We start from the raw sequence: 15,327 nt of genomic DNA, 5'->3' as shown, positions 1-15,327 counted from the left end.
AGTTTGAATGTATATTCGAATTCTGTGCAGACCTACAACACAAATGCGCATTATGACTTCAACAAAGAAGGCAACTTGGACCGTACCCGATCCTCCCATGCGATCATTCTCTTTCCCGGTAAGTGAAGTATGCAATAAAACAATGTGGTTGTCATCGCTAGTATGTAATGTTATGGAGATTGATTTATATTTTTTTACGACATTTGTCAAACCACTATACATTTTCACTAATCTGTCAAGGTTTTCAATTGAAAATCGTAGCTATAGGCCTACTCAACAGTTTCAGCTAGCTAGCTAGCAGCGAGCTAGGCTACAGTCTATGGAGTTTCATGGTGGGCGCAGGGTTTTGTTCTGGGCAACATCTTCACCCCTGATTAAACTAGTTTGAGTGGTTAATTACTTTAATCCACATGTGTCAAACTCCTACCATGGGAGGTCCGAGTGTCTGCAGGTTTTTTCTCCACCCTTGATTGATACATGAAGGTCACAAATGACTGAAGGAACTCCCCTCACCTGGTTAGGTTGTCCAGATGTTCATTGAAATGAAAAAAAAAACGAAAAAACTTGCAGACACTCGGCCCTCTGCGGAATGAGTTTATCACCTCTGCCTAATAGAGATAGTTCAACTTGTCTTTGCAAAGCCTTTCCAAAGACTGTTTTAGATCTTGTGGAGAAAAAAATTCAGAACAATGGATGAGTTGGGACCACCAGACAGCAATGCTCCCATCCACAGTGAATGTGTATCTATCCAATGGTCATCTTATTATCCATCATTCACATTCTTTACCTTTGTGTACACCACCTGTAGTGTTTGTGATGTAATCCACTTACACATGAAGTACATCTTAATGCTCAGTTAAAATGTTTTATTAAAATAAGTATCCAACATATACAGCGGTGAAATACAATTCTAAACGTGTTCTATTCTCTTTACTTTGCAGCTCCAAATAAGACCCTTCACACCTACCACCCTTCTCTTCAGACCACTCAGACCTACACCTACCACCCTTCTATTCAGACCACTCAGACCTACACCTACCACCCTTCTATTCAGACCACTCAGACCTACACCTACCACCCTTCTCTTCAGACCACTCAGACCTACACCTACCACCCTTCTATTCAGACCACTCAGACCTACACCTACCACCCTTCTATTCAGACCACTCAGACCAACACCTACCACCCTTCTCTTCAGACCACTCAGACCTACACCTACCACCCTTCTATTCAGACCACTCAGACCTACACCTACCACCCTTCTATTCAGACCACTCAGACCAACACCTACCACCCTTCTATTCAGACCACTCAGACCAACACCTACCACCCTTCTCTTCAGACCACTCAGACCAACACCTACCACCCTTCTCTTCAGACCACTCAGACCTACACCTACCACCCTTCTCTTCAGACCACTCAGACCTACACCTACCACCCTTCTCTTCAGACCACTCAGACCTACACCTACCACCCTTCTCTTCAGACCACTCAGACCTACACCTACCACCCTTCTATTCAGACCACTCAGACCTACACCTACCACCCTTCTATTCAGACCACTCAGACCAACACCTACCACCCTTCTATTCAGACCACTCAGACCAACACCTACCACCCTTCTATTCAGACCACTCAGACCAACACCTACCACCCTATTTACCACCCTCTTCTTCAGACCACTCAGACCTACACCTACCACCCTTCTATTCAGACCACTCAGACCAACACCTACCACCCTTCTCTTCAGACCACTCAGACCAACACCTACCACCCTTCTCTTCAGACCACTCAGACCTACACCTACCACCCTTCTATTCAGACCACTCAGACCTACACCTACCACCCTTCTATTCAGACCACTCAGACCAACACCTACCACCCTTCTCTTCAGACCACTCAGACCTACACCTACCACCCTTCTATTCAGACCACTCAGACCTACACCTACCACCCTTCTCTTCAGACCACTCAGACCAACACCTACCACCCTTCTCTTCAGACCACTCAGACCTACACCTACCACCCTTCTATTCAGACCACTCAGACCTACACCTACCACCCTTCTATTCAGACCACTCAGACCTACACCTACCACCCTTCTATTCAGACCACTCAGACCTACACCTACCACCTTTCTATTCAGACCACTCAGACCTACACCTACGGCTGACACCTTTAGTCTCTCTCTCTCTCTTTCTCTCCCTCCTCTTGATACAGATCTCTTGATCTATCCTCTGGCTGCATTTTAAGTAAGTGGGAACTTTTTCTCTTTTCATTCAGCTTTCTTCCCATTTCTTGTGTTTTCAAAAATCAAAGTGGAGGAGATGATTTAAAAATTGTAGCTTAAAATACGTAAGCAAATCCCACGGGCTCAGGTACTGTGCACCAATGGCAGGTAGCCTACATCTAGGTTACAATAGTAGTCAACTGTTAGTATGACACATTACGTTACAGTTATCAGATCTGACCCATATGATTGAGTCATTGAAACCCATGTCGCCTTCAAACACACACACAGCACTTCTTTCGTGGGTTTGAGAAGGGTCAGGGCTTGATGTTTAATGTGAACTCAACATCAGCACCTTAGTTGTCCAAACTCTCTTTATTATTTGCCATTGTTAGTATAGTTTTTATATCACAATCTCTAGTTCTTCTTGTCAATTCAAGCCCCATGCCAGAGTGGACCTCCCTGGTGCATTCCATCAGTCAATGTTATGTATATAGGGCTATTCTTTCTGTCACTTTCGTATCCACGTTTTGTTTTGTTGTTGTATTTTTCATTTATTTTTTATCCCCAATTTCGTGGTATCCAATTGTTAGTAGTTTCTGTCTTCTCTCATTGCTACAACTCCCGTACCGGCTTGGGAGAGACGAAGGTCGAGAGCCATGCGTCCTCCGAAACACAACCCAACCAAGCTGGAGGAAACACCGTACACCTACCGACCTGGTCAGTGTGCACTGCGTCCGGCTCGCCACAGGCGTCGCTAGTGCGCGATGAGACAAGGATATCCCTACCGGCTAAACCCTCCCTAACCCGAACGACGTTAGGCCAATTGTGCGTCGTCCCGTGGACCTCCCGGTCGCGGCCGGCTGCTACAGAGCCTGGGCTCGAACCCAGAGTCTCTGGTGGCACAGCTAGCGATGCAGTGCCTTAGACCACTGCGCCACCCTGGAGGCCCACCTGTCCACCTTTCACCTCTCCTGGCTCCATCATCATCTTTCAGTCCTGCCTAAAAACCCACCTCTTCACCATGGCCTACCCTTATCTCCCCCTCCACCATTCCCACACACACCTCTTCTGTTTCACACACTTGCACACACACTCACACGCAACACCTGCTCACTCACTCACCTGCTGTCTCACTCACATATCACACCCTTTCCAGCTACACCCCCATCCTCAACCAAGCCTCTTGGCTGCATCTCTGATCAGTCTTCTCCTTGTATGAGCTGAAAGTTTAGAGGGACGGCCAGGTCTTAGTAGATTTGCAGTGGTCTGATACTCCTTCCATTTCAATATTATCGCTTGCACAGTGCTCCTTGGGATGTTTAAAGCTTGGGAAATCTTTTTCGTATCCAAATCCGGCTTTAAACGTCTTCACAACAGTATCTCGGACCTGCCTGGTGTGTTCCTTGTTCTTCATGATGCTCTCTGCGCTTTTAACGGACCTCTGAGACTATCACAGTGCAGGTGCATTTATACAGAGACTTGATTACACACAGGTGGATTGTATTTATCATCATTAGTCATTTAGGTCAACATTGGATCATTCAGAGATCCTCACTGAACTTCTGGAGAGAGTTTGCTGCACTGAAAGTAAAGGGGCTGAATAATTTTGCACGCCCAATTATTCAGTTTTTGATTTGTTAAAAAGTTTGAAATATCCAATAAATGACGTTCCACTTCATGATTGTGTCCTACTTGTTGTTGATTCTTCACAAAAAAATACAGTTTTATATCTTTATGTTTGAAGCCTGAAATGTGGCAAAAGGTCGCAAAGTTCAAGGGGGCCGAATACTTTCGCAAGGCACTGTATAAGAGTGTTGTCTAAGGCTAGGCATAGATGTAAACTGAATAATTCAAATGACTGTCCCGCTAACTTGACTTTATTCATGTTCTGGTGGGTGGTGATTAAATAAATACATGCATTTATTGTTTCAGTGTCCAGTGCACCAGGGGCAAACGATTTTCCCTATTCTCAAGATTCTTGCCAATAGAACTTCAAATGAGGTAAATCTGCAGAACATTTAAATTCCTGTGACTGTATTTACAGGCTAATCATAGTGCAACACCGATTGTAGTTAACTTGCAGTGCATAGACCTTGTAGTTAAAGTGGCAATATGTAACTTTCTCGGTGGCCCGACCAAATTCACATAGAAATGTTAGTTACAGATCATCATTCTACTTGAAAGCAAGTCTAAGAAGCTGTAGATCTGTTCTACAGTTTGCGTTATTTCTATGCTTCCCATTCCTAAGTTTTGTTATTGAGTCTTTTACTTTGGTTTTGTACAAAAGCTTCAAACAGCTGATATTGGCTACCATGACCTTGCAGAGCGATTTCTGCATAGTGCAGCTTTAAAATAAAACAGACATTTGTGTTTGTTGTGTAATAAAGGGTCAGGAGCAGAAAGTGAGGTGGAAGCCATGCTCTGGGTGGTATGTTTACTACAACTAATCTCCTAGAATGTATTGAGGATATGCTGTACACTCAACACCAAATGTATTGAGGATATGCTGTACACTCAACACCATATGTATTTTGACAGTGAAGCTAAAATGTACAATTTGACTCTAAACTCCAGCATTTTGGATTTGAGATCAAATGTTTCATATGAGACAATAGTACAGGTCACCTTTTTACAATTTAGAAATAAAATCACTTTATGTATATAGTCCCCCCCAATTTGAAGAAGCCATACGTATTTGGACAAATTCACTTAAAGTGTATAAGTTATAGTACATGAAACCTTTTATTTAAAAAACTAAATTCTGGAGTACAGATCCAAATGTAACATTTTAGCTTCACTCTCCAAATACATATGGTTTTGGCTGTACCTTGGTATTGAACGTTACAGTGCCTTGCAAAAGTAGTCATAGCCCTTGGAAAAGCCTTTGACAGTGATCACAGCTGTGAGTCTTCTTGGGTAAGTATTTTAGAGCTTAACACACCAGGATTGTGCATACAAGATGCATGATTAGATTGTTTTTTATTCCGTATATTTGTATTCTTTTCACTGTAATTTAAGTCATTTTTGTGGCGTTACTACAATGATGTTGATCCATCCTCAGTTTATCTACCAGGACAGCCTGTAACTGTAAAATCACCAATGGCCTCATGGTGACACACCTGAGCAGTTGCATTCATGTCCTGCAGCTCAGTTCAGAAGGATGACTATCTTTGATGTGTCTGGGTGGTTTAATACATAATCCACACCATAATTATTAACTAGATCATGCTTAAAGAGATATGCAGTGTCTGATTTGTTATTGTTATCCATCTACCAATCACTGCCCTTCTTTATGAGGCTTTCGAAAAGCTCCCTGGTCTTTGTAGTTGAATCTGTGCTTGAAATTCAAAACCTGACTGAAGGACCTTACAGATGTTCTATCTATGGGGTACAGAGGTATAAGTAGTTATTCAAAAATAATGTAAACTCCTATTGAGTCCATATAACATATTATGTGATTTGTTAAGCCAAATTTAAATCGTTAACTAATTTAGGCATCCCTTTATAAAAAAAATCTACATTTACACCATTTTGAGTTACTTGACAAAAAAAATCGAAATGAAATCAATTTCAATCCAACGTTGTAACACAATAAAACGTGAAGAAATCCAAGGGGTATGAATACTTTTGCAAGGTACTTTATGTAGTTGAAATATTATATTTGAGAGGAGAAGGCGCTTGACCAACGTGAGATTAGGTGCAACCAAAAATCATAAAACCCTTTTAAACGGAATAGTTGCAACCCTTGCTCACGATTATATAGTGAATTATTTATTTTCTATTTCTGCTTAAAAACATGACATTCCTTTTTTTGGATCAAGGCCGAGGACCGGGTTTTTCCAGTTTAACCTACTTTATGCACAAATGTATTCCTCACTCTCCCTTCACATGTATCCCTGTTAAACATAAATGGTTGGCCAAATTCGCCATGATTTACCATTGAAACATTCATGGAGCATCACAATGCCAACCATTTGATCTCAATCAGTTTCATGAGAATATACATTTAGATATTGATATAAAGTGAGCTACAAAAGTATTGCAACAGTGACACATTTTTGTTGTTGTTTTGGATCTCTACTCCAGCACTTTGTATTTGAAAATATACAATGACTATGGGGTTAAAGTGCAGTTTATCAGCTTTAATTTGAGGGTATTTTCATCCATATCTGGTGAACTGTTTAGAAATTACAGCACGTTTTGTACATAGTCCCCCCCCCCCCATTTTAGGGGACCAAAAGTATTGTGATATTCATTTATATGTGTATTAAAGTAGTCAGAAGTTGAGTATTTTTGTATTTTATGTTTGCATTGATTCATTTTACAATGTTATTAAATATATACATTTAATTTCACCCTCTAATTGTTTACCTTTAGTCTATGCCTATAACAATGCACATAGCTGATTATCTTATGGAGTAGATACAATTCTATTTACTAAAGAGACAGTTCATTTGCAAGTTTAATAGTCTATGGGCTCCAGATCAAACGTGTTGGTCTTTCAGCCAAAGCACCACGTACAGAAGCAATCAGTTGATATAATAAAGAACAAACATTTTTTTTAATCAGGCTATATGAATCAGACAGTATTTGGTCAGATGGTTGAAAATCACAGATTCATATCGTGATTTGAAATTACAATGTTTACAGTAGGCAAAAATATATGTATATATGTTTCTTTCCTGGGGGTACTGGTCTTCGTATTGGTTGTTAGTGACACTCTCCAGTCTCCACTGCCGTGGTCCTGAACTCGCCACGGCATGCCTTGCATTTCTCCCGCACGAGCTAACAGTAGCTGTCCGTGGTCCCGAAATAAAACGACGGCGCACTATTAGAAAAAGAGCACAGATTAACATACACAGTTCTTCATGTTACCTGGGCCCTTTCCTATATAGTAAAGCTACATTATGCTTGGAACAAATGAATGCAAATCTGAGACTATAAGGTCACTTGTTTCCGTCTGTCTTTCTACTGGAAGAATGTTAGTTCCATGGATAAAGGTACTGGATAATTTATTTCCAAATGCCACCCTATTCTCTTGAAAGTGCATTACTTTTGACCAGAGGCCTAGGCACATAGTACAATGTTGATATATTAGTTATGAGCAGTGGATTGTGCTGATCAACTTTAGTACTTAGTGAATGTCTTATGAGTAATGAGAAAATAATCATCAAAGTGATAAGAATGTTGCATTATGGCCGACACCTTCATATCCAAGTTTATTATAGGCCCATTAGGCTGACGTAGCTAGGCTATATTATAATACATAGGCCTACGTGTATATCAACATAGCTTACATATATATGGATTATATATTTAGCATATATAATGCTATTACCTTTATTACTTTACCTGCATTTTGTCTGTTGGATATAGACCTACCCTCGAGTCATATTGACACGCAGCATGTTTAGCGCATAGAGGCAGACCGTCTATCTGCGTGGGCTCTAGGCTAGTTGTCCGCGGGAAATATTTAATGAGGGTGAAAGTCAAATCATTACACAAATGCTTTTTTTGAATAGGCAATGAGAATACATTTTCATCATTGTTGCTTATCAGGAATATGATGTGCCGGGGACCATGGCAATAGAGGTGCGGTTATAAGGCAATGTGGGTAATGGGTATATGGGTTGAAAGGCCACATATATAGACTGTTGAATGTCTATTTTTGAACTTCTAGAAGCGTCAAAATCGGTGTAACAACGTTTATATAAGCATTTCTATACATACACTTGTTTTCTGCCACGAACCTTTATACAACCCTAGGAAACCTTTGTAAGAGGTCAGGTCTGGTCATAGAATCCCCAAAAATATGTTTTTGTTTTTTGTAGTTCAGTTTTATGGCTTGGCACAAATAATCCTTTACATGAATTAGACATAATTATGCAATCTCATACCCCTGGTGGCCATGGGGGGCTCAGTGGCGCCACCAACAGTTGACTTTTCCCCAAACTTTTATGATTTTTTAAATTCAAGAACAGATTAACATATCCGAACGTTATTTGACATTGAGGTTTAGTAAGGGGGCCTTATTAAATCAAAAGAATCACACATGTCAAGCTTAACTATTTATGACGAAAAGCACATTTAAAAAAGTGCAGTACTTCAGACATTGAATTGGCATTTGCTGATGCAGGACAGCGTTATGTATGTCCCAATGAATGTACATATAATTCTACACATCAATTAGAATGATATCAGCGAAGATATTGATAAAGAACAAACCGTACAAAATGGCACCACATTTGCAGCTATAGATATATACGTGCATGTTCACAATTCTCCCACTATGTCAGACCTGCCTGCATAAGTGCCATTTTTTTCATCTAATTCTAATAATAATACGCTGATAGTAGCGTTAAGAGTATGTCATATATGAGAGTATGCCTGTTCAGGATGGGACAACCCACATTTCAATAGGAACATTTCCAAGTTTGCAGCTTAATTAACACACAAGGGCTATGCATTATTCTTCCCAAAATAATAATAATAATAATAATAATAAATGCCATTTAGCAGACGCTTTTGGGTCATAATTGGGTCAGCATAATAAAATACAATCATTCTGTGTCCATACTTTTGATGACTCATTGCGAGTGCCTGTAGATTATAGGAAATATTTTGCAACTAACCAGATTCATCTGTAGCTGATGGGAGTCAGTTCTTGTACTCAAGTACAATTAAAGTAGCCCTCTAGAAAACGACTTGAGAGTAAAGAAGTAACTGGTCAAAATTCTCAGTACTAGTTAAGCATTTGTACATCTCATACATACATAAGAAATTGTTGACTTAAAAGCCCATGACTAATGTACTCCATAATGCAAATGATTACTTGAAGTCAAGGATAACCTTCTGTTTTTTTTATTAACTAAACTAATAAGCACACACGTTACAGTTTAACTATGTTTAAATCGGCAATCACCAGGTGAAACAATAAATCCTTCTCCCTGCCAATGGTTCTGTAAAAAGCAGGGGTGGGGCTGGAAAAATGGAACCATAGTTTAAACCATGTTTCGAGGCTATTGTCCAGTGGTGTCAATCTCATTCCATGGAGAGCCTAGTGTCATCTGGTTTTTGTTTTTTTCCTTTCAATTAAGACCTATACAACCAGGTGAGAGGAGTTCGTTGGTAATTAGTGACCTTAATTCATCAATCATGGGAGGAGCGGGAAAAACAGCAGACACTCAGCTCACCCGTGGAATGAGTTTGACACATGCTAGTGTATGTTTACATCTACTTTGGTTACAAATATTGGAGTAAAAAATAAAAAACATTTTGGGATCTGATGGGTTACGGCAGCTGAACTATTCTTCAAGAATCCAAAAGTGGATGTAGCAACTGCAGATTGTCCATTTAAAGGGGCGCATCGGGCCTGGTCATGCAACCGGGCAAAATCAGTAACAGACGAGCGCCCTTCTCAAATCTATGCCACATGATCACATTGTCAACAAGAAAAAAACAAACGTTGATTTTCCATTAAATGTTCAAACTATTCTTCCTTAGGAAGGCAGAATCACTTTTCACCCAGTGCAAACTGCACCCACCCAAACAAACTTCTTCAGTCGGTGACAGATTCCTCGTCATCAGAGCTGTAGTGGATGCTGTCATAGATGTCCTCTTCCAGGGGGTCATCTATGAAGTTATCTTCTAGGAGGGAGGTGTCTTGGCCCATAGCTTTGCTGTATATCAGTATGACAGTGTTCTGGTGTCTTCTGAGGCTGCTGACTCTCCTCTGAAGCATGGAGAAGAGACCTCTGCTCCCAGGTTCCAACTGATTCAATTGCCAGCCTAACACCAACAATCGTAATGTGTCGGGTAAATAAAATGACCTATTCCTTAAATACAATAGCAATTACAGGGTGCCAACATCAATTGTACATATTCATGAAAATTCCCCTAACTTGCCTGCCTAGGTCAAGTGCCACATGTGAAGCAAGGTCTTGCACATTCTCCGATTCCCTCTTTAGGCTTTCCCAGTGCTGCTTGACTTCCTTTAGGACAATGAACTTTTCAGCCGTCTCAGGAGCGACACCCGGTCAAAAGCTATTTTCTTTGTGAGTAGGTCAGCTGTAAATTCATAAGAATGCAATGTGGATTTGTAACTTTGGCAGTGCTGTCTGTGTTTGTGCAACTGAACAAACACAGATAGCAAAACAGAAACATAGTTATTGTGACACACAAACATACTACTTACTTTGTCCATGCAGCTCCCAAGGCCATGCATGAAGGTCAGCGGAAAGGATCTCATCTGCAGATGGTATTGCCCTCGACAAGATTGCAGCCCTCGACAAGAAGCTGTTCCCTTGTTCTACTTCCTCCCCCAGAGTTGTGCCAGCTCCTTCCCGGTTCCATCCTCCCCACTTAATCTTAATTTACATTCAAACAAATATTGACTAAATGGGAAGCCTTGTAAAGGACTGAAGCTGGAAATTCTCTTTGAACAGTTTAATAAAGAAAAACTTCTCGCATTTCAAACAATGTGCCTTTGTATGCATGACGGAAAGAAGGGGCTTCATGTCTAGAAGAGTGGCGAGCTCTGGACAATGAAGGGCAACTTTGGACAGGTTTGGCCAACATTTGCAGATCACATCCGTACACATGAATTGTATGTTCCTGCTGCCAGACAATTCCTTCGGCAAGAACAGTGGGTACGCAAAGATCTCTCCACGCATCATGTTGAGGTTCCTTAGAAGTATTCCGTGGCGGCAGATGGCAGCATCAAGTCCCTCTTCATCAAATTTGTTGTTTGTTTTCCTTGACGACTCTTTAGCTGCTGTCCACAGGGATGCTCCACATACCCCTTTTCCATAACCCTAGATAAGGAAGTAGAAGAGTATAGGTTGATTTTTTTTTTTGGGGGGGGGGTAATGGGACAGTGGTTAGGTTTTTAAAATCAGGCTGAGGGCGCTGAGATACCCTCTGTGTTCGCTATAATGGAGATCAGAGAATGACTGTCAAAAACAAGCACTTGTAAAGTGTGTTGCATTTCTGAACAGAGGGAGTGGTGTAACGACCCTGGACATGGAGAGAGGATTACCATCTCTCCAAAATGATATGTTTTTATTGGAATAGTGTGTAACGGGTCTGCCTTTGAGTCAGATGGCCCGAGGTCAGTCCTATTTCACAGTTTAGAAGATACACAGGAAACGTACATGTTTAGTCTTTGTATGGACATAGTTCAAAGTCAGACATCCTCATCCTTGCAGATAAATACACCATCAAAGAATCCTTTGTCATCCGTCCTTGAAAGGATACATGGAATACATTATATACATGACATATGAAATAGCAATCAACCTCAGTAACTGTGGGACACTTAACAATGTTGATAATTAATTTCATTACAAACTCAAAACATTTAAGCTAAAAATGAACTCAACTGCATTTTAAAACATTCACACTGGACAAAGAAAAGGCAAACCTTGTAATGGATTGTTTAAATGATATAGAGTATGGTGTTACTTGATCAATTATGAACAGTTTTACATACCCTTAATTTTGAATCGATTCAGCTTCTTGTTCCCGTTCACTGACACTTCAAGCATGCTGGGGGAACAGGCTGGGCAGTCAAAGTACTGTACATCACAGACCAGGCTGGGCAGTCAAAGCACTGTACATCACAGACCAGGCTGGGCAGTCAAAGCACTGTACATCACAGACCAGGCTGGGCAGTCAAAGCACTGTACATCACAGACCAGGCTGGGCAGTCAAAGCACTGTACATCACAGACCAGGCTGGGCAGTCAAAGCACTGTACATCACAGACCAGGCTGGGCAGTCAAAGCACTGTACATCACAGACCAGGCTGGGCAGTCAAAGCACTGTACATCACAGACCAGGCTGGGCAGTCAAAGCACTGTACATCACAGACCAGGCTGGGCAGTCAAAGCACTGTACATCACAGACCAGACTGGGCAGTCAAAGCACTGTACATCACAGACCAGACTAGGCAGTCACAAAGTACTGTACATCACAGACCAGGCTGGGCAGTCAAAGTACTGTACATCACAGACCAGGCTGGGCAGTCAAAGTACTGTACATCACAGACCAGGCTGGGCAGTCAAAGCACTGTACATCACAGACCAGGCTGGGCAGTCAAAGCACTGTACATCACAGACCAGACTGGGCAGTCAAAGCACTGTACATCACAGACCAGACTAGGCAGTCAAAGTACTGTACATCACAGACCAGGCTGGGCAGTCAAAGTACTGTACATCACAGACCAGGCTGGGCAGTCAAAGTACTGTACATCACAGACCAGGCTGGGCAGTCAAAGTACTGTACATCACAGACCAGGCTGGGCAGTCAAAGTACTGTACATCACAGACCAGGCTGGGCAGTCAAAGTACTGTACATCACAGACCAGGCTGGGCAGTCAAAGTACTGTACATCACAGACCAGGCTGGGCAGTCAAAGCACTGTACATCACAGACCAGGCTGGGCAGTCAAAGTACTGTATATCACAGACCAGGCTGGGCAGTCAAAGTACTGTACATCACAGACCAGGCTGGGCAGTCAAAGCACTGTACATCACAGACCAGGCTGGGCAGTCAAAGTACTGTACATCACAGACCAGGCTGGGCAGTCAAAGTACTGTACATCACAGACCAGGCTGGGCAGTCAAAGCACTGTACATCACAGACCAGGCTGGGCAGTCAAAGTACTGTACATCACAGACCAGGCTGGGCAGTCAAAGTACTGTACATCACAGACCAGGCTGGGCAGTCAAAGCACTGTACATCACAGACCAGGCTGGGCAGTCAAAGTACTGTACATCACAGACCAGGCTGGGCAGTCAAAGTACTGTACATCACAGACCAGGCTGGGCAGTCAAAGTACTGTACATCACAGACCAGGCTGGGCAGTCAAAGTACTGTACATCACAGACCTGATCAATTTCAGAGCGGCAGTACGTCCACTCAAATAAGCTTTCTTGATAAGTCTCCCCACAGATCATTCCATTCTGGTAAGGGAAAAATACATATAGAAAATATATGAAATAACTTACAACAACACTATAAACAAAACATACTATAATTCACTATGGCTGACTGGATTTGAGTTAAAGCAGGGCCAGTGTATAGTGTTGACAGCAAAGCAGGTGAAAGCCAATGCAAAAGTAGGATGAGTACTTATGTTGTAAAGAGCAGGATATATTGGATGCAAGAGGGGCACAGATAAGGGGCATGGTAGGACAGTGGTGCAGGAGGTTAACACACACTGTAGCAAGAGACCTGCAGTTTTAACCTAGTTGTAGTACAGGAAATACATTTTGTTACAACGCTTTGTGTAATATAACTTTAACATATTGTTAACCTGAAGTCATACATTGGTAAAGCTGAGTATCATTTATTGTTACCCTGCCAAAGAAGTCAGTTCACTGCTCCATAATCCACATAAACGCCAGACGGGACATTCCTGGGGCTGACACTTTCAGCTCTTCAAAAGAGCTGAACAGATCTACCTGGCATATGGTGTCACAGTTGACAGTGGCAGGCCAGTACCCATTCTTTATCAGATCTGCCAAGTTTGCGGTCCAGGTGCTAAGACAGGTTGTGCAGGTCAGCACAGGCACTGTGACATTGTAGCGACCTTGAGGGATAAAAATGAGGTCTGAACTAATGCTGTTTTACATTGCATTGCTACATCACTGTTTGGTTCTTGTAGATATTGCACATACCATTTATTCCTACGAGGATTATGTGTTTCCCGGAGACAACATGGATGGTGCTTGTCAGTCAACCACATATCACCTCTGGTACGTCCAATGGTAAGAAACAAATCTAGGGACAATATTTATATACAACAATAAACAAGAATACACTTGAACTTCGATAAAATACATTGAGCCGCAAAAAAAAACACACCCTGTTCATGAAGTGCATATTTGCCATCACTGTGGAGAGATACGCAGCATGGTCAAATAATAATAACAGGCAGAACAGTTGAAACTGGAGCAGCAGCACGGCCAGGTGGACTGGGGACAGCAAGGAGTCATCATGTCAGGTAGTCCTGAGGCATGGTCCTAGGGCTCAGGTCCTCCGAGAGAGAGAAAGAAAGAGAGAAAGAGAGAATTAGAGAGAGCATACTTAAATTCACACAGGACACCGGATAGGACAGGAGAAGTACTCCAGATATAACAAACTGACCCAACCCCCCCTGACACAAACTACTGCAGCATATATACTGGAGGCTGAGACAGGAGACACTGTGGCCCCATCCAATGACACCCCCAGACAGGGCCAAACAGGAAGGATATAACCCCACCCACTTTGCCAAAGCACATCCCCCACACCACTAGAGGGATAACATCAACCACCAACTTACCATCCTGAGACAAGGCCGAGTAAAGCCCACAAAGATCTCCGCCACGGCACAACCCAAGGGGGGGGTGCCAACCCAGACAGGAAGATCACATCAGTGACTCAACCCACTCAAGTGACGCACCCCTCCTAGGGACGGTATGAAAGAGCCCTAGTAAGCCAGTGACTCAGCCCCTGTAATATGGTTAGAGGCAGAGAATCCCAGTGGAAAGAGGGGAACCGGCCAGGCAGAGACAGCAAGGACGGTTCGTTGCTCCAGAGCCTTTCCGTTCACCTTCACACTCCTGGGCCAGACTACACTCAATCATATGATCCACTGAAGAGATGAGTCTTCAATAAAGACTTAAAGGTTGAGACCGAGTTTGCGTCTCTCACATGGGTAGGCAGACTATTACATAAAAATGGAGCTCTATAGGAGAAAGCCCTGCCTCCAGCTGTTTGCTTAGACATTCTAGGGACAATTAGGAGGCCTGCGTCTTGTGACCGTAGCGTACGTGTAGGTATGTATGGCAGGACCAAATCAGAGAGATAGGTAGGAGCAAGCCCATGTAATGCTTTGTAGGTTAGCCTTAAAACCTTGAAATCAGCCCTTGCCTTGACAGGAAGCCAGTGTAGGGAGGCTAGCACTGGAGTAATATGATCAAATGTTTTGGTTCTAGTCAGGATTCTAGCAGCTGTTTTTAGCACTAACTGAAGTTTATTTAGTGCTTTTTCCGGGTAGCCGGAAAGTAGAGCATTGCAGTAGTGTAACCTAGAAGTGACAAAAGCATGG

General features: G+C 42.3%; 2 long non-coding RNA genes across 2 annotated transcripts; both read right to left on the bottom strand.

The window, feature by feature from the left end:
* Positions 1–8,343: 8,343 nt before the first annotated feature.
* LOC124043532 lies at positions 8,344–12,135 on the bottom strand. The gene is made up of 4 exons (XR_006840336.1): positions 11,724–12,135; positions 11,386–11,475; positions 10,428–11,046; positions 8,344–10,300 (listed from the first exon to the last, which is right to left on the bottom strand). It is a non-coding gene; the product is annotated as an uncharacterized LOC124043532 (long non-coding RNA).
* Positions 12,136–12,308: 173 nt separating this feature from the next.
* On the bottom strand, positions 12,309–14,229 carry LOC124043533. The gene is made up of 3 exons (XR_006840337.1): positions 14,100–14,229; positions 13,913–14,015; positions 12,309–13,824 (listed from the first exon to the last, which is right to left on the bottom strand). It is a non-coding gene; the product is annotated as an uncharacterized LOC124043533 (long non-coding RNA).
* Positions 14,230–15,327: the final 1,098 nt, after the last annotated feature.

This window comes from Oncorhynchus gorbuscha, linkage group LG09 (assembly GCF_021184085.1).
Source record: "Oncorhynchus gorbuscha isolate QuinsamMale2020 ecotype Even-year linkage group LG09, OgorEven_v1.0, whole genome shotgun sequence".
Taxonomy (NCBI): Eukaryota; Metazoa; Chordata; class Actinopteri; order Salmoniformes; family Salmonidae; genus Oncorhynchus; species Oncorhynchus gorbuscha.
Note: the sequence above shows the minus strand (reverse complement) of the source record. Positions and strands in the feature narration are given on the sequence as shown.